Below are 25098 nucleotides of genomic sequence, written 5' to 3' on the forward strand. Positions count from 1 at the left end.
AGTGCTGGAAATACTCAGCAGGTCGGGTAGTATCTGTGGAGAGAGAAGTCTATTTAATGTTTCTGGTCAGTGACCCTTCATCTGAACTGAGAAAGGTTGAAAATGTGAAAAGTTTTAAGCAAATAAAGTGTGTTTGGGGCAACAGACAACAAAAGACGTGTTGACAGGTCAGGTTAACAGCGAATAACTGACCAGAAGGTCACGGAGTAGGTAAACTCTGTCAATGGTCTGTTAGTGCTGAGAAATTGTGAACTGAATGGAAACATGAAGAGCTCAGGCGCCAAACACATTAAAAACATTTAGAGAGAGAGGCTACAGTTCCGGGGGCGGCGGCAGGTGGCGCCGGAGCACGGGGCAACTCTTGTTTCTGAAATACATCTCGTTGGCGCTGAACTTCAACCCCTCTGACACGCGACCCTTCACCCTTGACCCTCACCACCCGGGAGCAGCGAGGAGACGGAGCGCGGGAACCGCAGAGAAAGTAAGAAAAAGCCGGAGAGAGAGAGAGAGAGAAACCCCGAAACCCGGAGAGAGAGAGAGAGAGAGAAAAACCCCGAAACCCGGAGAGAGAGAAAAACCCCTAAACCCGGAGAGAGAGAGAGAGAAAAACCCCTAAACCCGGAGAGAGAGAAAAACCCCTAAACCCGGAGAGAGAGAAAAACCCCTAAACCCGGAGAGAGAGAGAGAGAAAAACCCCTAAACCCGGAGAGAGAGAGAGAGAAAAACCCCTAAACCCGGAGAGAGAGAAAAACCCCTAAACCCGGAGAGAGAGAGAGAGAAAAACCCCTAAACCCGGAGAGAGAGAAAAACCCCTAAACCCGGAGAGAGAGAGAGAGAAAAACCCCTAAACCCGGAGAGAGAGAAAAACCCCTAAACCCGGAGAGAGAGAAAAACCCCTAAACCCGGAGAGAGAGAGAGAGAAAAACCCCTAAACCCGGAGAGAGAGAAAAACCCCTAAACCCGGAGAGAGAGAGAGAGAAAAACCCCTAAACCCGGAGAGAGAGAGAGAGAAAAACCCCTAAACCCGGAGAGAGAGAAAAACCCCTAAACCCGGAGAGAGAGAGAGAGAAAAACCCCTAAACCCGGAGAGAGAGAAAAACCCCTAAACCCGGAGAGAGAGAGAGAGAAAAACCCCTAAACCCGGAGAGAGAGAAAAACCCCTAAACCCGGAGAGAGAGAGAGAGAAAAACCCCTAAACCCGGAGAGAGAGAAAAACCCCTAAACCCGGAGAGAGAGAGAGAGAAAAACCCCTAAACCCGGAGAGAGAGAGAGAAAAACCCCTAAACCCGGAGAGAGAGAAAAACCCTAAAACCCGGAGAGAGAGAGAGAGAAAAACCCCTAAACCCAGAGAGAGAGAGAAAAACCCCTAAACCCGGAGAGAGAGAGAGAAAAACCCCTAAACCCGGAGAGAGAGAGAGAAAAACCCCTAAACCCGGAGAGAGAGAGAGAGAAAAACCCCTAAACCCGGAGAGAGAGAGAGAAAAACCCCTAAACCCGGAGAGAGAGAGAGAGAGAAAAACCCCTAAACCCGGAGAGAGAGAAAAACCCCTAAACCCGGAGAGAGAGTGAGAAAAACCCCTAAACCCGGAGAGAGAGTGAGAAAAACCCCTAAACCCGGAGAGAGAGAGAGAGAGAAAAACCCCTAAACCCGGAGAGAGAGAGAGAGAAAAACCCCTAAACCCGGAGAGAGAGAGAGAGAAAAACCCCTAAACCCGGAGAGAGAGAAAAACCCTAAACCCGGAGAGAGAGAGAGAGAAAAACCCCTAAACCCGGAGAGAGAGAGAGAGAAAAACCCCTAAACCCGGAGAGAGAGAAAAACCCCTAAACCCGGAGAGAGAGAGAGAGAAAAACCCCTAAACCCGGAGAGAGAGAGAGAGAAAAACCCCTAAACCCGGAGAGAGAGAAAAACCCCTAAACCCGGAGAGAGAGAGAGAGAAAAACCCCTAAACCCGGAGAGAGAGAAAAACCCCTAAACCCGGAGAGAGAGAGAGAGAAAAACCCCTAAACCCGGAGAGAGAGAGAGAAAAACCCCTAAACCCGGAGAGAGAGAAAAACCCTAAAACCCGGAGAGAGAGAGAGAGAAAAACCCCTAAACCCAGAGAGAGAGAGAAAAACCCCTAAACCCGGAGAGAGAGAGAGAAAAACCCCTAAACCCGGAGAGAGAGAGAGAAAAACCCCTAAACCCGGAGAGAGAGAGAGAGAAAAACCCCTAAACCCGGAGAGAGAGAGAGAAAAACCCCTAAACCCGGAGAGAGAGAGAGAAAAACCCCTAAACCCGGAGAGAGAGAGAGAAAAACCCCTAAACCCAGAGAGAGAGAGAAAAACCCTTAAACCCGGAGAGAGAGAAAAACCCTTAAACCCGGAGAGAGAGAAAAACCCTTAAACCCGGAGAGAGAGAGAGAGAAAAACCCCTAAACCCGGAGAGAGAGAGAAAAACCCCTAAACCCGGAGAGAGAGAGAAAAACCCCTAAACCCGGAGAGAGAGAGAAAAACCCCTAAACCCGGAGAGAGAGAGAAAAACCCCTAAACCCGGAGAGAGAGAGAAAAACCCCTAAACCCGGAGAGAGAGAGAAAAACCCCTAAACCCGGAGAGAGAGAGAAAAACCCCTAAACCCGGAGAGAGAGAGAAAAACCCTTAAACCCGGAGAGAGAGAGAGAGAAAAACCCCTAAACCCGGAGAGAGAGAGAAAAACCCTTAAACCCGGAGAGAGAGAAAAACCCTTAAACCCGGAGAGAGAGAGAGAGAAAAACCCCTAAACCCGGAGAGAGAGAGAAAAACCCCTAAACCCGGAGAGAGAGAGAAAAACCCCTAAACCCGGAGAGAGAGAGAAAAACCCCTAAACCCGGAGAGAGAGAGAGAGAAAAACCCCTAAACCCGGAGAGAGAGAGAAAAACCCCTAAACCCGGAGAGAGAGAGAAAAACCCCTAAACCCGGAGAGAGAGAGAGAGAAAAACCCCTAAACCCGGAGAGAGAGAGAGAAAAACCCCTAAACCCGGAGAGAGAGAGAGAGAAAAACCCCTAAACCCGGAGAGAGAGAGAGAAAAACCCCTAAACCCGGAGAGAGAGAGAGAAAAACCCCTAAACCCGGAGAGAGAGAGAGAAAAACCCCTAAACCCGGAGAGAGAGAGAGAGAAAAACCCCTAAACCCGGAGAGAGAGAGAGAAAAACCCCTAAACCCGGAGAGAGAGAGAGAAAAACCCCTAAACCCGGAGAGAGAGAGAGAGAAAAACCCCTAAACCCGGAGAGAGAGAGAGAGAAAAACCCCTAAACCCGGAGAGAGAGAGAGAGAAAAACCCCTAAACCCGGAGAGAGAGAGAGAGAAAAACCCCGAAACCCGGAGAGAGAGAGAGAGAAAAACCCCTAAACCCGGAGAGAGAGAGAGAGAAAAACCCCTAAATCCGGAGAGAGAGAGAGAGAAAAACCCCTAAACCCGGAGAGAGAGAGAGAAAAACCCCTAAACCCGGAGAGAGAGAGAGAAAAACCCCTAAACCCGGAGAGAGAGAGAGAAAAACCCCTAAACCCGGAGAGAGAGAGAGAAAAACCCCTAAACCCGGAGAGAGAGAAAAACCCCTAAACCCGGAGAGAGAGAGAGAGAAAAACCCCTAAACCCGGAGAGAGAGAAAAACCCCTAAACCCGGAGAGAGAGAAAAACCCCTAAACCCGGAGAGAGAGAGAGAGAAAAACCCCTAAACCCGGAGAGAGAGAGAGAAAAACCCCTAAACCCGGAGAGAGAGAGAGAAAAACCCCTAAACCCGGAGAGAGAGAGAGAGAAAAACCCCTAAACCCGGAGAGAGAGAGAGAGAAAAACCCCTAAACCCGGAGAGAGAGAGAGAGAAAAACCCCTAAACCCGGAGAGAGAGAGAGAGAAAAACCCCTAAACCCGGAGAGAGAGAGAGAGAAAAACCCCTAAACCCGGAGAGAGAGAGAGAAAAACCCCTAAACCCGGAGAGAGAGAGAGAAAAACCCCTAAACCCGGAGAGAGAGAAAAACCCCTAAACCCGGAGAGAGAGAGAGAGAAAAACCCCTAAACCCGGAGAGAGAGAAAAACCCCTAAACCCGGAGAGAGAGAGAGAGAAAAACCCCTAAACCCGGAGAGAGAGAGAGAGAAAAACCCCTAAACCCGGAGAGAGAGAGAGAGAAAAACCCCTAAACCCGGAGAGAGAGAGAGAGAAAAACCCCTAAACCCGGAGAGAGAGAGAGAAAAACCCCTAAACCCGGAGAGAGAGAGAGAAAAACCCCTAAACCCGGAGAGAGAGAGAGAGAGAAAAACCCCTAAACCCGGAGAGAGAGAGAGAGAAAAACCCCTAAACCCGGAGAGAGAGAGAGAAAAACCCCTAAACCCGGAGAGAGAGAGAGAAAAACCCCTAAACCCGGAGAGAGAGAAAAACCCCTAAACCCGGAGAGAGAGAAAAACCCCTAAACCCGGAGAGAGAGAGAGAGAAAAACCCCTAAACCCGGAGAGAGAGAAAAACCCCTAAACCCGGAGAGAGAGAGAGAGAAAAATCCCTAAACCCGGAGAGAGAGAGAGAGAAAAACCCCTAAACCTGGAGAGAGAGAAAAACCCCTAAACCCGGAGAGAGAGAGAGAGAAAAACCCCTAAACCCGGAGAGAGAGAAAAACCCCTAAACCCGGAGAGAGAGAAAAACCCCTAAACCCGGAGAGAGAGAAAAACCCCTAAACCCGGAGAGAGAGAAAAACCCCTAAACCCGGAGAGAGAGAAAAACCCCTAAACCCGGAGAGAGAGAGAGAAAAACCCCTAAACCCGGAGAGAGAGAAAAACCCCTAAACCCGGAGAGAGAGAGAAAAACCCCTAAACCCGGAGAGAGAGAGAGAGAAAAACCCCTAAACCCGGAGAGAGAGAAAAACCGCTAAACCCGGAGAGAGAGAAAAACCCCTAAACCCGGAGAGAGAGAAAAACCCCTAAACCCGGAGAGAGAGAGAGAAAAACCCCTAAACCCGGAGAGAGAGAGAGAAAAACCCCTAAACCCGGAGAGAGAGAGAGAAAAACCCCTAAACCCGGAGAGAGAGAGAAAAACCCCTAAACCCGGAGAGAGAGAGAGAGAAAAACCCCTAAACCCGGGGAGAGAGAAAAACCCCTAAACCCGGAGAGAGAGAAAAACCCCTAAACCCGGAGAGAGAGAGAAAAACCCCTAAACCCGGAGAGAGAGAGAAAAACCCCTAAACCCGGAGAGAGAGAAAAACCCCTAAACCCGGAGAGAGAGAAAAACCCCTAAACCCGGAGAGAGAGAGAGAAAAACCCCTAAACCCAGAGAGAGAGAGAGAAAAACCCCTAAACCCGGAGAGAGAGAAAAACCCCTAAACCCGGAGAGAGAGAGAAAAACCCCTAAACCCGGAGAGAGAGAGAAAAACCCCTAAACCCGGAGAGAGAGAAAAACCCCTAAACCCGGAGAGAGAGAAAAACCCCTAAACCCGGAGAGAGAGAGAAAAACCCCTAAACCCGGAGAGAGAGAAAAACCCCTAAACCCGGAGAGAGAGAAAAACCCCTAAACCCGGAGAGAGAGAAAAACCCCTAAACCCGGAGAGATAGAAAAACCCCTAAACCCGGAGAGAGAGAAAAACCCCTAAACCCGGAGAGAGAGAAAAACCCCTAAACCCGGAGAGAGAGAAAAACCCCTAAACCCGGAGAGAGAGAAAAACCCCTAAACCCGGAGAGAGAGAAAAACCCCTAAACCCGGAGAGAGAGAAAAACCCCTAAACCCGGAGAGAGAGAAAAACCCCTAAACCCGGAGAGAGAGAGAGAAAAACCCCTAAACCCGGAGAGAGAGAAAAACCCCTAAACCCGGAGAGAGAGAGAGAAAAACCCCTAAACCCGGAGAGAGAGAGAGAGAAAAACCCCTAAACCCGGAGAGAGAGAGAGAGAAAAACCCCTAAACCCGGAGAGAGAGAGAGAGAGAAAAACCCCTAAACCCGGAGAGAGAGAGAGAGAAAAACCCCTAAACCCGGAGAGAGAGAGAGAGAAAAACCCCTAAACCCGGAGAGAGAGAGAGAGAAAAACCCCTAAACCCGGAGAGAGAGAGAAAAACCCCTAAACCCGGAGAGAGAGAGAGAGAAAAACCCCTAAACCCGGAGAGAGAGAAAAACCCCTAAACCCGGAGAGAGAGAGAAAAACCCCTAAACCCGGAGAGAGAGAGAGAGAAAAACCCCTAAACCCGGAGAGAGAGAGAAAAACCCCTAAACCCGGAGAGAGAGAGAGAGAGAAAAAAACCCTAAACCCGGAGAGAGAGAAAAACCCCTAAACCCGGAGAGAGAGAGAGAAAAACCCCTAAACCCGGAGAGAGAGAGAGAGAAAAACCCCTAAACCCGGAGAGAGAGAGAGAAAAAAACCCTAAACCCGGAGAGAGAGAAAAAAACCCCTAAACCCGGAGAGAGAGAGAGAGAAAAACCCTAAACCCGGAGAGGGAGAGAGAGAGAGAGAAAAACCCCTAAACCCGGAGAGAGAGAGAGAGAAAACCCTAAACCCGGAGAGAGAGAAAAAAACCCCTAAACCCGGAGAGAGAGAGAAAAACCCCTAAACCCGGAGAGAGAGAGAGAGAAAAACCCCTAAACCCGGAGAGAGAGAGAGAAAAACCCCTAAACCCGGAGAGAGAGAGAGAAAAACCCCTAAACCCGGAGAGAGAGAGAGAAAAACCCCTAAACCCGGAGAGAGAGAGAGAGAAAAACCCCTAAACCCGGAGAGAGAGAGAGAAAAAAACCCTAAACCCGGAGAGAGAGAAAAAAACCCCTAAACCCGGAGAGAGAGAGAGAGAAAAACCCTAAACCCGGAGAGAGAGAGAGAGAGAGAAAAACCCCTAAACCCGGAGAGAGAGAGAGAGAGAAAAACCCTAAACCCGGAGAGAGAGAAAAAAACCCCTAAACCCGGAGAGAGAGAGAAAAACCCCTAAACCCGGAGAGAGAGAGAGAGAGAGAAAAACCCCTAAACCCGGAGAGAGAGAGAGAGAAAAACCCCTAAACCCGGAGAGAGAGAGAAAAACCCCTAAACCCGGAGAGAGAGAGAAAAACCCCTAAACCCGGAGAGAGAGAGAGAAAAACCCCTAAACCCGGAGAGAGAGAGAGAAAAACCTCTAAACCCGGAGAGAGAGAGAGAGAAAAACCTCTAAACCCGGAGAGAGAGAGAGAAAAACCTCTAAACCCGGAGAGAGAGAAAAAAACCCCTAAACCCGGAGAGAGAGAGAGAAAAACCCCTAAACCCGGAGAGAGAGAGAGAAAAACCCCTAAACCCGGAGAGAGAGAGAGAAAAACCCCTAAACCCGGAGAGAGAGAGAGAAAAACCCTAAACCCGGAGAGAGAGAAAAAAACCCCTAAACCCGGAGAGAGAGAGAAAAACCCCTAAACCCGGAGAGAGAGAGAGAGAAAAACCCCTAAACCCGGAGAGAGAGAGAGAGAAAAACCCCTAAACCCGGAGAGAGAGAGAAAAACCCCTAAACCCGGAGAGAGAGAGAAAAACCCCTAAACCCGGAGAGAGAGAGAGAAAAACCTCTAAACCCGGAGAGAGAGAGAGAAAAACCTCTAAACCCGGAGAGAGAGAGAGAGAAAAACCCCTAAACCCGGAGAGAGAGAGAGAGAAAAACCCCTAAACCCGGAGAGAGAGAGAGAGAAAAACCCCTAAACCCGGAGAGAGAGAGAGAGAAAAACCCCTAAACCCGGAGAGAGAGAGAGAGAAAAACCCCTAAACCCGGAGAGAGAGAGAGAAAAACCCCTAAACCCGGAGAGAGAGAGAGAAAAACCCCTAAACCCGGAGAGAGAGAGAGAGAGAGAGAGAAAAACCCCTAAACCCGGAGAGAGAGAGAGAAAAACCCCTAAACCCGGAGAGAGAGAGAGAGAGAGAAAAACCCCTAAACCCGGAGAGAGAGAAAAACCCCTAAACCCGGAGAGAGAGAAAAACCCCTAAACCCGGAGAGAGAGAAAAACCCCTAAACCCGGAGAGAGAGAGAAAAACCCCTAAACCCGGAGAGAGAGAGAGAGAAAAACCCCTAAACCCGGAGAGAGAGAAAAACCCCTAAACCCAGAGAGAGAGAGAGAGAAAAACCCCTAAACCCGGAGAGAGAGAGAGAGAAAAACCCCTAAACCCGGAGAGAGAGAGAAAAACCCCTAAACCCGGAGAGAGAGAGAGAGAAAAACCCCTAAACCCAGAGAGAGAGAAAAACCCCTAAACCCGGAGAGAGAGAGAGAGAGAGAAAAACCCCTAAACCCGGAGAGAGAGAAAAACCCCTAAACCCGGAGAGAGAGAGAGAAAAACCCCTAAACCCGGAGAGAGAGAGAGAGAAAAACCCCTAAACCCGGAGAGAGAGAGAGAAAAACCCCTAAACCCGGAGAGAGAGAGAGAGAAAAACCCCTAAACCCGGAGAGAGAGAGAAAAACCCCTAAACCCAGAGAGAGAGAAAAACCCCTAAACCCGGAGAGAGAGAGAAAAACCCCTAAACCCGGAGAGAGAGAGAGAAAAACCCCTAAACCCGGAGAGAGAGAGAGAGAAAAACCCCTAAACCCGGAGAGAGAGAGAGAAAAACCCCTAAACCCGGAGAGAGAGAGAGAAAAACCCCTAAACCCGGAGAGAGAGTGAAAAACCCCTAAACCCGGAGAGAGAGAGAAAAACCCCTAAACCCGGAGAGAGAGAGAGAGAAAAACCCCTAAACCCGGAGAGAGAGAGAGAGAAAAACCCCTAAACCCGGAGAGAGAGAGAGAGAAAAACCCCTAAACCCGGAGAGAGAGAGAGAAAAACCCCTAAACCCGGAGAGAGAGAGAGAGAAAAACCCCTAAACCCGGAGAGAGAGAGAGAGAAAAACCCCTAAACCCGGAGAGAGAGAGAGAGAGAAAAACCCCTAAACCCGGAGAGAGAGAAAAACCCCTAAACCCGGAGAGAGAGAAAAACCCCTAAACCCGGAGAGAGAGAAAAACCCCTAAACCCGGAGAGAGAGAAAAACCCCTAAACCCGGAGAGAGAGAAAAACCCCTAAACCCGGAGAGAGAGAGAGAGAAAAACCCCTAAACCCGGAGAGAGAGAGAGAGAAAAACCCCTAAACCCGGAGAGAGAGAGAGAGAAAAACCCCTAAACCCGGAGAGAGAGAGAGAGAAAAACCCCTAAACCCGGAGAGAGAGAGAGAAAAACCCCTAAACCCGGAGAGAGAGAGAGAAAAACCCCTAAACCCGGAGAGAGAGAGAGAGAGAGAAAAACCCCTAAACCCGGAGAGAGAGAGAGAAAAACCCCTAAACCCGGAGAGAGAGAGAGAGAAAAACCCCTAAACCCGGAGAGAGAGAGAGAGAAAAACCCCTAAACCCGGAGAGAGAGAGAGAGAAAAACCCCTAAACCCGGAGAGAGAGAGAGAAAAACCCCTAAACCCGGAGAGAGAGAGAGAAAAACCCCTAAACCCGGAGAGAGAGAGAAAAACCCCTAAACCCGGAGAGAGAGAGAGAAAAACCCCTAAACCCGGAGAGAGAGAGAGAAAAACCCCTAAACCCGGAGAGAGAGAAAAACCCCTAAACCCGGAGAGAGAGAAAAACCCCTAAACCCGGAGAGAGAGAGAGAGAAAAACCCCTAAACCCGGAGAGAGAGAGAGAAAAACCCCTAAACCCGGAGAGAGAGAGAGAGAAAAAACCCCGAAACCCGGAGAGAGAGAGAGAAAAACTCCTAAACCCGGAGAGAGAGAGAGAGAAAAACCCCTAAACCCGGAGAGAGAGAGAGAAAAACCCCTAAACCCGGAGAGAGAGAGAGAAAAACCCCTAAACCCGGAGAGAGAGAGAGAAAAACCCCTAAACCCGGAGAGAGAGAGAGAAAAACCCCTAAACCCGGAGAGAGAGAGAGAAAAACCCCTAAACCCGGAGAGAGAGAGAGAAAAACCCCTAAACCCGGAGAGAGAGAGAGAAAAACCCCTAAACCCGGAGAGAGAGAGAGAGAAAAACCCCGAAACCCGGAGAGAGAGAGAAAAACCTCTAAACCCGGAGAGAGAGAGAGAAAAACCCCTAAACCCGGAGAGAGAGAGAGAAAAACCCCTAAACCCGGAGAGAGAGAGAGAAAAACCCCTAAACCCGGAGAGAGAGAGAGAAAAACCCCTAAACCCGGAGAGAGAGAGAGAGAAAAACCCCTAAACCCGGAGAGAGAGAGAGAGAAAAACCCCTAAACCCGGAGAGAGAGAGAGAAAAACCCCTAAACCCGGAGAGAGAGAAAAACCCCTAAACCCGGAGAGAGAGAGAAAAACCTCTAAACCCGGAGAGAGAGAGAGAAAAACCCCTAAACCCGGAGAGAGAGAGAGAGAAAAACCCCGCAACCCGGAGAGAGAGAGAAAAACCTCTAAACCCGGAGAGAGAGAGAGAAAAACCCCTAAACCCGGAGAGAGAGAGAGAGAAAAACCCCTAAACCCGGAGAGAGAGAGAGAAAAACCCCTAAACCCGGAGAGAGAGAGAGAAAAACCCCTAAACCCGGAGAGAGAGAGAGAGAAAAACCCCTAAACCCGGAGAGAGAGAAAAACCCCTAAACCCGGAGAGAGAGAGAGAGAAAAACCCCGAAACCCGGAGAGAGAGAGAGAGAAAAACCCCTAAACCCGGAGAGAGAGAGAGAGAAAAACCCTAAACCCGGAGAGAGAGAAAAAACCCTAAACCGGAGAGAGAGAAAAAAACCCTAAACCCGGAGAGAGAGAAAAACCCCTAAACCCGGAGAGAGAGAGAGAGAGAGAAAACCCTAAACCCGGAGAGAGAGAGAAAAAACCCCTAAACCCGGAGAGAGAGAGAAAAACCCCTAAACCCGGAGAGCGAGAGAAAAACCCCTAAACCCGGAGAGAGAGAGAAAAACCCCTAAACCCGGAGAGAGAGAGAGAAAAACCCCTAAACCCGGAGAGAGAGAGAGAAAAACCCCTAAACCCGGAGAGAGAGAGAAAAACCCCTAAACCCGGAGAGAGAGAGAAAAACCCCTAAACCCGGAGAGAGAGAGAGAAAAACCCCCTAAACCCGGAGAGAGAGAGAGAAAAACCCCTAAACCCAGAGAGAGAGAGAAAAACCCCTAAACCCGGAGAGAGAGAGAAAAACCCCTAAACCCGGAGAGAGAGAGAGAAAAACCCCTAAACCCGGAGAGAGAGAGAAGAGAAAAACCCCTAAACCCGGAGAGAGAGAGAAAAACCCCTAAACCCGGAGAGAGAGAGAAAGAGAAAAACCCCTAAACCCGGAGAGAGAGAGAGAGAAAAACCCCTAAACCCGGAGAGAGAGAGAAAAACCTCTAAACCCGGAGAGAGAGAGAGAAAAACCCTTACACCCGGAGAGAGAGAGAGAGAAAAACCCCTAAACCCGGAGAGAGAGAAAAACCCCTAAACCGGAGAGAGAGAGAAAGAGAAAAACCCCTAAACCCGGAGAGAGAGAAAAACCCCTAAACCCGGAGAGAGAGAGAAAAACCCCTAAACCCGGAGAGAGAGAGAGAGAGAAAAACCTCTAAACCCGGAGAGAGAGAGAAAGAGAAAAACCCCTAAACCCGGAGAGAGAGAGAGAGAGAAAAACCCCTAAACCCGGAGAGAGAGAGAGAGAAAAACCCCTAAACCCGGAGAGAGAGAGAAAGAGAAAAACCCCTAAACCCGGAGAGAGAGAGAGAGAGAAAAACCCCTAAACCCGGAGAGAGAGAGAGAAAAACCCCTAAACCCGGAGAGAGAGAGAAAAACCCCTAAACCCGGAGAGAGAGAGAAAAACCTCTAAACCCGGAGAGAGAGAAAAACCCCTAAACCCGGAGAGAGAGAGAAAAAAACCCCTAAACCCGGAGAGAGAGAGAAAAAAACCCCTAAACCCGGAGAGAGAGAGAAAAACCCTTAAACCCGGAGAGAGAGAGAGAGAAAAACCCCTTAAACCCGGAGAGAGAGAGAGAGAAAAACCCCTAAACCCGGAGAGAGAGAGAGAGAGAAAAACCCCTAAACCCGGAGAGAGAGAGAGAAAAACTCCCTAAACCCGGAGAGAGAGAGAGAAAAACCCCTTAAACCCGGAGAGAGAGAGAAAAACCCCTAAACCCGGAGAGAGAGAGAAAAACCCTTAAACCCGGAGAGAGAGAGAAAAACCCTTAAACCCGGAGAGAGAGAGAGAGAAAAACCCCTAAACCCGGAGAGAGAGAGAGAGAGAAAAACCCCTAAACCCGGAGAGAGAGAGAGAGAGAGAGAGAAAAACCCCTAAACCCGGAGAGAGAGAGAGAAAAACCCTTAAACCCGGAGAGAGAGAGAAAAACCCCTAAACCCGGAGAGAGAGAGAGAAAAACCCCTAAACCCGGAGAGAGAGAGAGAGAAAAACCCCTAAACCCGGAGAGAGAGAGAGAAAAACCCCTAAACCCGGAGAGAGAGAGAGAAAAACCCCTAAACCGGAGAGAGAGAGAGAGAAAAACCCCTAAACCCGGAGAGAGAGAGAGAGAAAAAACCCCTAAACCCGGAGAGAGAGAGAGAGAAAAACCCCTAAACCCGGAGAGAGAGAGAGAGAAAACCCCTAAACCCGGAGAGAGAGAGAGAGAAAAACCCCTAAACCCGGAGAGAGAGAGAGAGAAAAACCCCTAAACCCGGAGAGAGAGAGAGAAAAACCCCTAAACCCGGAGAGAGAGAAAAACCCCTAAACCCGGAGAGAGAGAGAGAGAAAAACCCCTAAACCCGGAGAGAGAGAAAAACCCTAAACCCGGAGAGAGAGAGAGAGAAAAACCCCTAAACCCGGAGAGAGAGAGAGAGAAAAACCCCTAAACCCGGAGAGAGAGAGAGAGAAAAACCCCTAAACCCGGAGAGAGAGAGAGAGAAAAACCCCTAAACCCGGAGAGAGAGAGAGAAAAACCCCTAAACCCGGAGAGAGAGAGAGAAAAACCCCTAAACCCGGAGAGAGAGAGAGAGAAAAACCCCTAAACCCGGAGAGAGAGAGAGAGAAAAACCCCTAAACCCGGAGAGAGAGAGAGAAAAACCCCTAAACCCGGAGAGAGAGAGAGAAAAACCCCTAAACCGGAGAGAGAGAAAAACCCCTAAACCCGGAGAGAGAGAAAAACCCCTAAACCGGAGAGAGAGAGAGAGAAAAACCCCTAAACCGGAGAGAGAGAAAAACCCCTAAACCCGGAGAGAGAGAGAGAGAAAATCCCTAAACCCGGAGAGAGAGAGAGAGAAAAACCCCTAAACCCGGAGAGAGAGAAAAACCCCTAAACCCGGAGAGAGAGAGAGAGAAAAACCCCTAAACCCGGAGAGAGAGAAAAACCCCTAAACCCGGAGAGAGAGAAAAACCCCTAAACCCGGAGAGAGAGAAAAACCCCTAAACCCGGAGAGAGAGAAAAACCCCTAACCCGGAGAGAGAGAAAACCCCTAAACCCGAGAGAGAGAGAGAAAAACCCCTAAACCCGGAGAGAGAGAAAAACCCCTAAACCCGGAGAGAGAGAGAAAAACCCCTAAACCCGGAGAGAGAGAGAGAGAAAAACCCCTAAACCCGGAGAGAGAGAAAAACCGCTAAACCCGGAGAGAGAGAAAAACCCTAAACCCGGAGAGAGAGAAAAACCCCTAAACCCGGAGAGAGAGAGAGAAAACCCCTAAACCCGGAGAGAGAGAGAGAAAAACCCCTAAACCCGGAGAGAGAGAGAAAAACCCCTAACCCCGGAGAGAGAGAGAGAGAAAAACCCCTAAACCCGGAGAGAGAGAAAAACCCCTAAACCCGGAGAGAGAGAAAAACCCCTAAACCCGGAGAGAGAGAGAAAAACCCCTAAACCCGGAGAGAGAGAGAAAAACCCCTAAACCCGGAGAGAGAGAAAAACCCCTAAACCCGGAGAGAGAGAAAAACCCCTAAACCCGGAGAGAGAGAAAAACCCCTAAACCCGGAGAGAGAGAAAAACCCCTAAACCCGGAGAGAGAGAGAGAAAAACCCCTAAACCCGGAGAGAGAGAAAAACCCCTAAACCCGGAGAGAGAGAGAAAAACCCCTAAACCCGGAGAGAGAGAGAAAAACCCCTAAACCCGGAGAGAGAGAAAAACCCCTAAACCCGGAGAGAGAGAAAAAACCCCTAAACCCGGAGAGAGAGAGAAAAACCCCTAAACCCGGAGAGAGAGAAAAACCCCCTAAACCCGGAGAGAGAGAAAAACCCCTAAACCCGGAGAGAGAGAAAAACCCCTAAACCCGGAGAGAGAGAAAAACCCCTAACCCGGAGAGAGAGAAAAACCCCTAAACCCGGAGAGAGAGAAAAACCCCTAAACCCGGAGAGAGAGAAAAACCCCTAAACCCGGAGAGAGAGAAAAACCCCTAAACCCGGAGAGAGAGAAAAACCCCTAAACCCGGAGAGAGAGAAAAACCCCTAAACCCGGAGAGAGAGAAAAACCCCTAAACCCGGAGAGAGAGAGAGAAAAACCCCTAAACCCGGAGAGAGAGAAAATCCCCTAAACCCGGAGAGAGAGAGAGAAAAACCCCTAAACCCGGAGAGAGAGAGAGAGAAAAACCCCTAAACCCGGAGAGAGAGAGAGAGAAAAACCCCTAAACCCGGAGAGAGAGAGAGAGAGAAAAACCCCTAAACCCGGAGAGAGAGAGAGAGAAAAACCCCTAAACCCGGAGAGAGAGAGAGAGAAAAACCCTAAACCCGGAGAGAGAGAGAGAGAAAAACCCCTAAACCCGGAGAGAGAGAGAAAAACCCCTAAACCCGGAGAGAGAGAGAGAGAAAAACCCCTAAACCCGGAGAGAGAGAAAAACCCCTAAACCCGGAGAGAGAGAGAAAAACCCCTAAACCCGGAGAGAGAGAGAGAGAAAAACCCTAAACCCGGAGAGAGAGAGAGAGAAAAACCCCTAAACCCGGAGAGAGAGAGAGAGAGAAAAAACCCTAAACCCGGAGAGAGAGAAAAACCCCTAAACCCGGAGAGAGAGAGAGAAAAACCCCTAAACCCGGAGAGAGAGAGAGAGAAAAACCCCTAAACCCGGAGAGAGAGAGAGAAAAAACCCTAAACCCGGAGAGAGAGAAAAAAACCCCTAAACCCGGAGAGAGAGAGAGAGAAAAACCCTAAACCCGGAGAGAGAGAGAGAGAGAGAGAAAAACCCCTAAACCCGGAGAGAGAGAGAGAGAAAACCCTAAACCCGGAGAGAGAGAAAAAACCCCTAAACCCGGAGAGAGAGAGAAAAACCCCTAAACCCGGAGAGAGAGAGAGAGAAAAACCCCTAAACCCGGAGAGAGAGAGAGAAAAACCCCTAAACCCGGAGAGAGAGAGAGAAAAACCCCTAAACCCGGAGAGAGAGAGAGAAAAACCCCTAAACCCGGAGAGAGAGAGAGAGAAAAACCCCTAAACCCGGAGAGAGAGAGAGAAAAAAACCCTAAACCCGGAGAGAGAGAAAAAAACCCCTAAACCCGGAGAGAGAGAGAGAGAAAAACCCTAAACCCGGAGAGAGAGAGAGAAAAACCCCTAAACCCGGAGAGAGAGAGAGAGAAAAACCCCTAAACCCGGAGAGAGAGAAAAAAACCCCTAAACCCGGAGAGAGAGAGAAAAACCCCTAAACCCGGAGAGAGAGAGAGAGAGAGAGAGAAAAACCCCTAAACCCGGAGAGAGAGAGAGAGAAAAACCCCTAAACCCGGAGAGAGAGAGAAAAACCCCTAAACCCGGAGAGAGAGAGAAAAAACCCCTAAACCCGGAGAGAGAGAGAGAAAAACCCCTAAACCCGGAGAGAGAGAGAGAAAAACCTCTAAACCCGGAGAGAGAGAGAGAGAAAAACCTCTAAACCCGGAGAGAGAGAGAGAAAAACCTCTAAACCCGAGAGAGAGAGAAAAAACCCCTAAACCCGGAGAGAGAGAGAGAAAAACCCCTAAACCCGGAGAGAGAGAGAGAAAAACCCCTAAACCCGGAGAGAGAGAGAGAAAAACCCCTAAACCCGGAGAGAGAGAGAGAAAAACCCTAAACCCGGAGAGAGAGAAAAAAACCCCTAAACCCGGAGAGAGAGAGAAAAACCCCTAAACCCGGAGAGAGAGAGAGAGAAAAACCCCTAAACCCGGAGAGAGAGAGAGAGAAAAACCCCTAAACCCGGAGAGAGAGAGAAAAACCCCTAAACCCGGAGAGAGAGAGAAAAACCCCTAAACCCGGAGAGAGAGAGAGAAAAAACCTCTAAACCCGGAGAGAGAGAGAGAAAAACCTCTAAACCCGGAGAGAGAGAGAGAGAAAAACCCCTAAACCCGGAGAGAGAGAGAGAGAAAAACCCCTAAACCCGGAGAGAGAGAGAGAGAAAAACCCCTAAACCCGGAGAGAGAGAGAGAGAAAAACCCCTAAACCCGGAGAGAGAGAGAGAGAAAAACCCCTAAACCCGGAGAGAGAGAGAGAGAAAAACCCCTAAACCCGGAGAGAGAGAGAGAGAGAGAGAAAACCCTAAACCCGGAGAGAGAGAGAGAGAGAGAGAGAAAACCCCTAAACCCGGAGAGAGAGAGAGAAAAACCCCTAAACCCGGAGAGAGAGAGAGAAAAACCCCTAAACCCGGAGAGAGAGAGAGAGAGAGAAAAACCCCTAAACCCGGAGAGAGAGAAAAACCCCTAAACCCGGAGAGAGAGAAAAACCCCTAAACCCGGAGAGAGAGAAAAACCCCTAAACCCGGAGAGAGAGAGAAAAACCCCTAAACCCGGAGAGAGAGAGAGAGAAAAACCCCTAAACCCGGAGAGAGAGAAAAACCCCTAAACCCAGAGAGAGAGAGAGAGAAAAACCCCTAAACCCGGAGAGAGAGAGAGAGAAAAACCCCTAAACCCGGAGAGAGAGAGAAAAACCCCTAAACCCGGAGAGAGAGAGAAAAACCCCTAAACCCGGAGAGAGAGAGAGAGAGAAAAACCCCTAAACCCAGAGAGAGAGAAAAACCCCTAAACCCGGAGAGAGAGAGAGAGAGAGAAAAACCCCTAAACCCGGAGAGAGAGAAAAACCCCTAAACCCGGAGAGAGAGAGAGAAAAACCCCTAAACCCGGAGAGAGAGAGAGAGAAAAACCCCTAAACCCGGAGAGAGAGAGAGAAAAACCCTAAACCCGGAGAGAGAGAGAGAGAAAAACCCGTAAACCCGGAGAGAGAGAGAAAAAACCCCTAAACCCAGAGAGAGAGAAAAACCCCTAAACCGGAGAGAGAGAGAAAAACCCCTAAACCCGGAGAGAGAGAGAGAAAAACCCCTAAACCCGGAGAGAGAGAGAAAAACCCCTAAACCCGGAGAGAGAGAGAGAAAAACCCCTAAACCCGGAGAGAGAGAGAGAAAAACCCCTAAACCCGGAGAGAGAGAGAAAAACCCCTAAACCCGGAGAGAGAGAGAAAAACCCCTAAACCCGGAGAGAGAGAGAGAGAAAAACCCCTAAACCCGAGAGAGAGAGAGAGAAAAACCCCTAAACCCGGAGAGAGAGAGAGAGAAAAACCCCTAAACCCGGAGAGAGAGAGAGAAAAACCCCTAAACCCGGAGAGAGAGAGAGAGAGAAAAACCCCTAAACCCGGAGAGAGAGAAAAACCCCTAAACCCGGAGAGAGAGAAAAACCCCTAAACCCGGAGAGAGAGAAAAACCCCTAAACCCGGAGAGAGAGAAAAACCCCTAAACCCGGAGAGAGAGAAAAACCCCTAAACCCGGAGAGAGAGAAAAACCCCTAAACCCGGAGAGAGAGAGAGAGAAAAACCCCTAAACCCGGAGAGAGAGAGAGAAAAACCCCTAAACCCGGAGAGAGAGAGAGAGAAAAACCCCTAAACCCGGAGAGAGAGAGAGAGAAAAACCCCTAAACCCGGAGAGAGAGAGAGAAAAACCCCTAAACCCGGAGAGAGAGAGAGAAAAACCCCTAAACCCGGAGAGAGAGAGAGAGAGAGAAAAACCCCTAAACCCGGAGAGAGAGAGAGAAAAACCCCTAAACCCGGAGAGAGAGAGAGAGAAAAACCCCTAAACCCGAGAGAGAGAGAGAGAAAAACCCCTAAACCCGGAGAGAGAGAGAGAGAAAAACCCCTAAACCCGGAGAGAGAGAGAGAAAAACCCCTAAACCCGGAGAGAGAGAGAGAAAAACCCCTAAACCCGGAGAGAGAGAGAAAAACCCCTAAACCCGGAGAGAGAGAGAGAAAAACCCCTAAACCCGGAGAGAGAGAGAGAAAAACCCCTAAACCCGGAGAGAGAGAAAAACCCCTAAACCCGGAGAGAGAGAAAAAACCCCTAAACCCGGAGAGAGAGAGAGAGAAAAACCCCTAAACCCGGAGAGAGAGAGAGAGAAAAACCCCTAAACCCGGAGAGAGAGAGAGAGAAAAACCCCTAAACCCGGAGAGAGAGAGAGAGAAAAAACCCCGAAACCCGGAGAGAGAGAGAGAAAAACCCCTAAACCCGGAGAGAGAGAGAGAGAAAAACCCCTAAACCCGGAGAGAGAGAGAGAGAAAAACCCCTAAACCCGGAGAGAGAGAGAGAAAAAACCCCTAAACCCGGAGAGAGAGAGAGAAAAACCCCTAAACCCGGAGAGAGAGAGAGAAAAACCCCTAAACCCGGAGAGAGAGAGAGAAAAACCCCTAAACCCGGAGAGAGAGAGAGAAAAACCCCTAAACCCGGAGAGAGAGAGAGAGAAAAACCCCGAAACCCGGAGAGAGAGAGAAAAACCTCTAAACCCGGAGAGAGAGAGAGAAAAACCCTAAACCCGGAGAGAGAGAGAGAAAAACCCCTAAACCCGGAGAGAGAGAGAGAAAAACCCCTAAACCCGGAGAGAGAGAGAGAAAAACCCCTAAACCCGGAGAGAGAGAGAGAGAAAAACCCCTAAACCCGGAGAGAGAGAGAGAGAAAAACCCCTAAACCCGGAGAGAGAGAAAAAACCCCTAAACCCGGAGAGAGAGAGAAAAACCTCTAAACCCGGAGAGAGAGAGAGAAAAACCCCTAAACCCGGAGAGAGAGAGAGAGAAAAACCCCGCAACCCGGAGAGAGAGAGAAAAACCTCTAAACCGGAGAGAGAGAGAGAAAAACCCCTAAACCCGGAGAGAGAGAGAGAGAAAAACCCCTAAACCCGGAGAGAGAGAGAGAAAAACCCCTAAACCCGGAGAGAGAGAGAGAAAAACCCCTAAACCCGGAGAGAGAGAGAGAGAAAAACCCCTAAACCCGGAGAGAGAGAAAAACCCCTAAACCCGGAGAGAGAGAGAGAGAAAAACCCCTAAACCCGGAGAGAGAGAGAGAGAAAAACCCCTAAACCCGGAGAGAGAGAGAGAGAAAAACCCCTAAACCCGGAGAGAGAGAAAAAACCCTAAACCCGGAGAGAGAGAAAAAAACCCTAAACCCGGAGAGAGAGAAAAACCCCTAAACCCGGAGAGAGAGAGAGAGAGAGAAAAACCCTAAACCCGGAGAGAGAGAGAAAAACCCCTAAACCCGGAGAGAGAGAGAAAAACCCCTAAACCCGGAGAGCGAGAGAAAAACCCCTAAACCCGGAGAGAGAGAGAAAAACCCCTAAACCCGGAGAGAGAGAGAGAAAAACCCCTAAACCCGGAGAGAGAGAGAGAAAAACCCCTAAACCCGGAGAGAGAGAGAAAAACCCCTAAACCCGGAGAGAGAGAGAGAGAAAAACCCCTAAACCCGGAGAGAGAGAGAGAAAAACCCCTAAACCCGGAGACAGAGAGAGAAAAACCCCTAAACCCAGAGAGAGAGAGAAAAACCCCTAAACCCGGAGAGAGAGAGAAAAACCCCTAAACCCGGAGAGAGAGAGAAAAACCCCTAAACCCGGAGAGAGAGAGAAGAGAAAAACCCCTAAACCCGGAGAGAGAGAAAAACCCCTAAACCGGAGAGAGAGAGAAAGAGAAAAACCCCTAAACCCGGAGAGAGAGAGAGAGAAAAACCCCTAAACCCGGGAGAGAGAGAAAAACCTCTAAACCCGGAGAGAGAGAGAGAAAAACCCCTACACCCGGAGAGAGAGAGAGAGAAAAACCCCTAACCCGGAGAGAGAGAAAAACCCCTAAACCGGAGAGAGAGAGAAAGAGAAAAACCCCTAAACCCGGAGAGAGAGAAAAACCCCTAAACCCGGAGAGAGAGAGAAAAACCCCTAAACCCGGAGAGAGAGAGAGAGAGAAAAACCCCTAAACCCGGAGAGAGAGAGAGAGAAAACCTCTAAACCCGGAGAGAGAGAGAAAGAGAAAAACCCCTAAACCTGGAGAGAGAGAGAGAGAGAAAAACCCCTAAACCCGGAGACAGAGAGAGAGAAAAACCCCTAAACCCGGAGAGAGAGAGAAAGAGAAAAACCCCTAACCCCGGAGAGAGAGAGAGAGAGAAAAACCCTAAACCCGGAGAGAGAGAGAGAAAAACCCCTAAACCGGAGAGAGAGAGAAAAACCCCTAAACCCGGAGAGAGAGAGAGAAAAACCTCTAAACCCGGAGAGAGAGAAAAACCCCTAAACCCGGAGAGAGAGAGAAAAAAACCCCTAAACCCGGAGAGAGAGAGAAAAAAACCCCTAAACCCGGAGAGAGAGAGAAAAACCCTTAAACCCGGAGAGAGAGAGAGAGAAAAACCCTTAAACCCGGAGAGAGAGAGAGAGAAAAACCCCTAAACCCGGAGAGAGAGAGAGAGAAAAACCCCTAAACCCGGAGAGAGAGAGAGAAAAACTCCCTAAACCCGGAGAGAGAGAGAGAAAAACCCTAAACCCGGAGAGAAGAGAAAAACCCCTAAACCCGGAGAGAGAGAAAAACCCTAAACCCGGAGAGAGAGAGAAAAACCCTTAAACCCGGAGAGAGAGAGAAAAACCCCTAAACCCGGAGAGAGAGAGAAAAACCCTAACCCGGAGAGAGAGAGAGAAAAACCCCTAAACCCGGAGAGAGAGAGAGAAAACCCTAAACCGGAGAGAAGAGAAACCCCTAAACCCGGAGAGAGAGAGAGAAAACCCCTAAACCCGGAGAGAGAGAGAGAGAAAAACCCCTAAACCCGAGAGAGAGAGAGAAAAACCCTAAACCCGGAGAGAGAGAGAAAAACCCTTAAACCCGGAGAGAGAGAGAAAAACCCCTAAACCCGGAGAGAGAGAGAGAAAAACCCCTAAACCCGGAGAGAGAGAGAGAGAAAAACCCCTAAACCCGAGAGAGAGAGAGAGAGAAAAACCCCTTAAACCGGAGAGAGAGAGAGAAAAACCCTTAAACCCGGAGAGAGAGAGAGAAAAACCCCTAAACCCGGAGAGAGAGAGAGAAAAACCCCTAAACCCGGAGAGAGAGAGAGAAAACCCCTAAACCCGAGAGAGAGAGAGAAAAACCCCTAAACCCGGAGAGAGAGAACCGAGAGAGAGAAAAACCCCTAAACCCGGAGAGAGAGAGAGAAAAACCCTTAAACCCGGAGAGAGAGAGAGAAAAACCCCTAAACCCGGAGAGAGAGAGAGAAAAACCCCTAAACCCGGAGAGAGAGAGAGAAAAACCCCTAAACCCGGAGAGAGAGAGAAAAACCCCTAAACCCGGAGAGAGAGAGAAAAAACCCCTAAACCCGGAGAGAGAGAGAAAAACCCTTAAACCCGGAGAGAGAGAGAGAGAAAAACCCCTAAACCCGGAGAGAGAGAGAGAAAAACCCTTAACCCGGAGAGAGAGAGAAAAACCCCTAAACCCGGAGAGAGAGAGAAAAACCCCTAAACCCGGAGAGAGAGAGAGAAAAACCCCTAAACCCGGAGAGAGAGAGAGAAAAACCCCTAAACCCGGAGAGAGAGAGAGAGAAAAACCCTAAACCCGGAGAGAGAGAGAGAGAAAAACCCCTAAACCCGGAGAGAGAGAGAGAGAAAAACCCCTTAAACCCGGAGAGAGAGAGAAAAACCCCTAAACCCGGAGAGAGAGAGAGAAAAACCCCTAAACCCGGAGAGAGAGAGAAAAACCCCTAAACCCGGAGAGAGAGAGAGAAAAACCCCTTAAACCCGGAGAGAGAGAGAGAGAAAAACCCCTAAACCCGGAGAGAGAGAGAGAGAAAAACCCCTAAACCCGGAGAGAGAGAGAGAGAGAAAAACCCCTAAACCCGGAGAGAGAGAGAAAAACCCCTAAACCCGGAGAGAGAGAGAGAGAAAAACCCCTAAACCCGGAGAGAGAGAGAGAGAAAAACCCCTAAACCCGGAGAGAGAGAGAGAGAAAACCCCTAAACCCGGAGAGAGAGAGAGAGAGAAAAACCCCTAAACCCGGAGAGAGAGAGAGAGAGAAAAACCCCTAAACCCGGAGAGAGAGAGAGAGAAAAACCCCTAAACCCGGAGAGAGAGAGAAAAACCCCTAAACCCGGAGAGAGAGAGAGAAAAACCCCTAAACCCGGAGAGAGAGAGAAGAGAAAAACCCCTAAACCCGGAGAGAGAGAAAAAACCCCTAAACCCGGAGAGAGAGAGAAAGAGAAAAACCCCTAAACCCGGAGAGAGAGAGAGAAAAACCCCTAAACCCGGAGAGAGAGAGAAAAACCCTCTAAACCCGGAGAGAGAGAGAGAAAAACCCCTAACCCGGAGAGAGAGAGAGAGAAAAACCCCTAAACCCCGGAGAGAGAGAGAGAAAAACCCCTAAACCCGGAGAGAGAGAGAAAAACCCTAAACCCGGAGAGAGAGAGAAGAGAAAAACCCCTAAACCCGGAGAGAGAGAGAGAGAAAAACCCCTAAACCCGGAGAGAGAGAGAAAAACCCCTAAACCCGGAGAGAGAGAGAGAGAGAAAACCCCTAAACCCGGAGAGAGAGAGAGAGAAAAACCTCTAAACCCGGAGAGAGAGAGAAAGAGAAAACCCTAAACCCGGAGAGAGAGAGAGAGAAAAACCCCTAAACCCGGAGAGAGAGAGAGAGAAAAACCCCTAAACCGGAGAGAGAGAAGAGAAAAACCCTAAACCCGGAGAGAGAGAGAAAAACCCTAAACCCGGAGAGAGAGAGAGAAAAACCCCTAAACCCGGAGAGAGAGAGAGAAAAACCCCTAAACCCGGAGAGAGAGAGAGAAAAACCCCTAAAACCCGGAGAGAGAGAGAGAAAAACCCCTAAACCCGGAGAGAGAGAGAAAAAACCCCTAAACCCGGAGAGAGAGAGAGAAAAACCCTAAACCCGGAGAGAGAGAGAAAAACCCTTAAACCCGGAGAGAGAGAGAGAAAAACCCCTAAACCCGGAGAGAGAGAGAGAGAGAAAAACCCCTAAACCCGGAGAGAGAGAGAGAAAAACCCCTAAACCCGGAGAGAGAGAGAGAAAAACCCTTAACCCGGAGAGAGAGAGAAAAACCCCTAAACCCGAGAGAGAGAGAGAAAAACCCCTAAACCCGGAGAGAGAGAGAGAAAAACCCTTAAACCCGGAGAGAGAGAGAAAAACCCCTAAACCCGGAGAGAGAGAGAGAAAAACCCCTAAACCCGGAGAGAGAGAGAGAGAAAAACCCCTAAACCCGGAGAGAGAGAAGGAGAGAGAGAAAAACCCCTAAACCCGGAGAGAGAGAGAGAAAAACCCTAAACCCGGAGAGAGAGAGAAAAACCCCTAAACCCGGAGAGAGAGAGAGAAAAACCCCTAAACCCGGAGAGAGAGAGAGAAAAACCCCTAAACCCGAGAGAGAGAGAGAGAAAAACCCCTAAACCCGGAGAGAGAGAGAGAGAGAAAAACCCCTAAACCCGGAGAGAGAGAGAGAAAAACCCCTTAAACCCGGAGAGAGAGAGAGAAAAACCCCTAAACCCGGAGAGAGAGAGAGAAAAACCCCTAAACCCGGAGAGAGAGAGAGAAAAACCCTTAAACCCGGAGAGAGAGAGAGAGAAAACCCCTAAACCCGGAGAGAGAGAGAGAAAAACCCTTAAACCCGGAGAGAGAGAGAAAACCCTAAACCCGGAGAGAGAGAGAAAACCCTAACCGGAGAGAGAGAGAAAACCCCTAAACCCGGAGAGAGAGAGAAAAACCCCTAAACCCGAGAGAGAGAGAGAAAAACCCCTAAACCCGGAGAGAGAGAGAGAAAACCCCTAAACCCGGAGAGAGAGAGAGAGAAAAACCCCTAAACCCGGAGAGAGAGAGAGAAAAACCCTAAACCCGAGAGAGAGAGAGAAAAACCCCTAAACCCGGAGAGAGAGAGAGAAAAACCCTAAACCCGGAGAGAGAGAGAGAAAAACCCTAAACCCGGAGAGAGAGAGAGAAAAACCCCTAAACCCGGAGAGAGAGAGAGAGAAAAACCCCTAAACCCGGAGAGAGAGAGAGAGAAAACCCCTAAACCCGGAGAGAGAGAGAGAGAAAAACCCCTAAACCCGGAGAGAGAGAGAGAAAAACCCTAAACCCGGAGAGAGAGAGAGAAAAACCCCTAAACCCGGAGAGAGAGAGAGAGAAAACCCCTAAACCCGGAGAGAGAGAGAGAAAAACCCCTAAACCCGGAGAGAGAGAGAGAGAAAAACCCCTAAACCCGGAGAGAGAAGAGAGAAAAACCCCTAAACCCGGAGAGAGAGAGAGAGAAAAACCCCTAAACCCGAGAGAGAGAGAGAGAAAAACCCCTAAACCCGGAGAGAGAGAGAGAGAAAAAACCCCTAAACCCGGAGAGAGAGAGAGAGAAAAACCCCTAAACCCGGAGAGAGAGAGAGAGAAAAACCCCTAAACCCGAGAGAGAGAGAGAGAGAAAAACCCCTAAACCCGGAGAGAGAGAGAGAGAAAAACCCCTAAACCCGGAGAGAGAGAGAGAGAAAAACCCCTAAACCCGGAGAGAGAGAGAGAAAAACCCCTAAACCCGGAGAGGAGAGACGAGAGAAGAGAAACCCCTAAACCCGGAGAGAGAGAGAGAGAAAAACCCCTAAACCCGGAGAGAGAGAGAGAGAAAAACCCCTAAACCCGGAGAGAGAGAGAGAGAAAAACCCCTAAACCCGGAGAGAGAGAGAGAGAAAAACCCCTAAACCCGGAGAGAGAGAGAGAGAAAAACCCCTAAACCCGGAGAGAGAGAGAGAAAAAACCCCTAAACCCGGAGAGAGAGAGAGAGAAAAACCCCTAAACCCGGAGAGAGAGAGAGAGAAAAACCCCTAAACCCGGAGAGAGAGAGAGAGAGAAAAACCCCTAAACCCGGAGAGAGAGAGAGAGAAAAACCCCTAAAACCGGAGAGAGAGAGAGAGAAAAACCCCTAAACCCGGAGAGAGAGAGAGAGAAAAAACCCCTAAACCCGGAGAGAGAGAGGAGAGAAAAACCCCTAAAACCGGAGAGAGAGAGAGAGAAAACCCCTAAACCCGGAGAGAGAGAGAAGAGAGAAAAACCCCTAAACCCGGAGAGAGGAGA

At 49.5% G+C, this 25098-nt stretch overlaps 1 protein-coding gene across 2 annotated transcripts in view; it reads left to right on the top strand.

The window, feature by feature from the left end:
* The first annotated feature begins 414 nt into the window (after window positions 1-414).
* nup155 (nucleoporin 155) overlaps window positions 415-25098 on the top strand; it is a 560589-nt gene continuing 535905 nt past the window's right edge. For both annotated transcript variants that reach the window (XM_068029070.1, XM_068029071.1), the window contains exon 1: window positions 415-481. The gene's annotated coding sequence lies outside the window, so the exon portion shown is untranslated. The remainder of the gene's footprint in view (window positions 482-25098) is intronic.

This window comes from Heterodontus francisci, chromosome 4, assembly GCF_036365525.1.
Source record: "Heterodontus francisci isolate sHetFra1 chromosome 4, sHetFra1.hap1, whole genome shotgun sequence".
NCBI classification, from domain to species: Eukaryota; Metazoa; Chordata; class Chondrichthyes; order Heterodontiformes; family Heterodontidae; genus Heterodontus; species Heterodontus francisci.